This window comes from Poecilia mexicana, unplaced genomic scaffold (assembly GCF_051168715.1).
Source record: "Poecilia mexicana isolate PSO_F unplaced genomic scaffold, ASM5116871v1 scaffold_13, whole genome shotgun sequence".
Lineage (NCBI taxonomy): Eukaryota > Metazoa > Chordata > Actinopteri > Cyprinodontiformes > Poeciliidae > Poecilia > Poecilia mexicana.
In genome coordinates, this window is record NW_028263382.1 from 2,143,422 (window position 1) to 2,145,616 (window position 2,195).

General features: G+C 36.1%; 1 long non-coding RNA gene across 1 annotated transcript; it reads right to left on the minus strand.

Moving 5' to 3' along the window:
* Window positions 1-938: 938 nt before the first annotated feature.
* On the minus strand, window positions 939-1,619 carry LOC148155657 (uncharacterized). The gene is made up of 2 exons (XR_015765146.1): window positions 1,395-1,619; window positions 939-1,152 (listed from the first exon to the last, which is right to left on the minus strand). It is a non-coding gene; the product is annotated as an uncharacterized LOC148155657 (long non-coding RNA).
* Window positions 1,620-2,195: the final 576 nt, after the last annotated feature.

A 2,195-nucleotide genomic window follows, 5' to 3' on the forward strand; every position in this document is an offset into this window, starting at 1 on the left:
TGTTTTTCACTTATGTAGATATTATGCCTCAGGCAGTATGACCGTATTTACTTTGGCAAAAGCACATTTGAATTTTTTATTTTACCATATTTTAGGAAATACGGTATTTTACCGTATTTTAAAAATACGGTAAAAAACTGGTAAAAAATACGGTAAAGATTTTTACCGTTTTTATACGGTAAAATTCTGGCAACCAAAACTGCCAGTTTTTTACCGTAAATTGAGGCCGTTTTTTTTTTACAGTGTGTACTAAGATATTTGTACTAGAAGCTAGACCAAAATGACTTGGAAAAAATTTGTATTTTTGCAGTACAAGCACAAATGTGAAGGAGGCAACAAGTCATTGCTGCCATCACACATAATGACAGACAACAGGTAAAAGTTTTATCAGTGTCCAGAAACGTAGCATCAACTCTCAGAATATGTTTTGTTTTTTACAGTTCAAGTTTAAAAGCAGTGTTTTTAGGGAGAAATGTTAAAATATCAACTTAAATCTGGGTGTGCTATCAAGCTACATTTTTAATTTCATCTACAAAATATAAGACCTCTGGAACGGTGCCACTGGCTGATGTGTGCCATCCATCCTGTAGATCTTCATCAGGCAGGAAACAGAAAAGTGTTTACTCCTCTACAGGAGGATGTGCCGAAACAGATTTCCCTCACAGCAGGCGGACAGAGAGTAAATTTCAGAGAGAGATGGAAAACAGTACGGATATGATATAAAACTCAACAGACAACATTTTCTCAACCGCAAGGTCTCTCTGTGTAACGGGTGGTAAGTCAATCAGGCAATCAGGTTTCGATGAAATCTTTTTTTTTATTCTGGAGAAGAGTAAAACAATAAATCAACCTCCTCTTCTAATCTCCTTGCACTCCAGCCCACAGCAGCGCAGAACAAGCTGTCCACTAACTTTTTTTTTTTTTTTTTTTTTTTACGATTCAACAAAAATCAACGGTAACAAAAAAAAGAAATCTCACAAAAATCATAAACTAAAAACAAAGGGAGAAAAACGCCACCTGGTGGCCACAACAACACAATACAGAGTTAAATAAACAGAGATAAAAAGGATAACTTAAAATAAAAACACATACCTGGAGAAGAAGAGTAAAACAATAAATCAACCTCCTCTTCTAATCTCCTTGCACTCCAGCCTAAATGTGAAAATAAAAACAATGTTCAACCGGAGTGTGCTGGATTAGCACCGGTTTTTCGCGCCAAAATAAAAGAAAGAAAATTATAATAAAACTGGTTATAAAAACCCACAATGATGATAAAAACTGCAAAATAACACATTAACAAACAACAATAAACATCATATGATAAAACTTCAACATAAACAACAACATCCATACAGAAAATAAACATATCGCAGCAGTGAACTTGTCTGACTTACCCACAGCAGCGCAGAACAAGCTGTGAGGGAAAAGGGGGAAGCGGAGATGCTATGAGGGCGGACCGAGCTACGGAAGCCCAGGAGACACAAACGAGGCAAAGTGTAGAAAGGCGACCCCCGCAGGCAAAACAACAAATAATAACTAAATAAGATAAAATTCACATATTCTCAGTATAAAATGAATTACAAATTATAATTTTTTAAAAAAAGTACATTTGTAACTCTGTTACATCTGCTTTAGAAAAATTTATGAAAATACCTGGCAGGTGGTGTGTTCTTAGTGTTGGTCATATAGTGATTTCACCGAGGAAATTAGATTTCTTGGAAGACCATTTATAGAAATATTGAACACACCTAAGTTAGGACTAGGATCAGTCCAAACAAATATTTCTAAGATAACAATAAAACCAATTTTTCAAAAAATAAGGAAGAATGCCGTTGTCATGTTTACTTGATGTAAGACTCTTATCCTGGCAACCCTTATGGACACAAATATTTTTTTTTGTTTTTCTAAAGCATTTGTACAGCGACAGGACAAAATGGTTTTTGTCTGAGATTTGAAATGAGAAAATATTTGTTTAATGGGTAGAGAACAGTCCTTACTGTTGCAACTAAATGGAGAACTGAAACACATGAAGGCAGTGACCATGGAGATACTGGAGCAGATGCGAGGGATGTGGGTGGGTACCGAGCTAACCGTCTGTTGTACCGGGCCACAAACTCACAGTCAGCTGCAATGAACAGCCTGAACACCATTTTCTAAGTGTAACCAAAAAGTTAGAGTAGCGCTTGTTGTGCCAC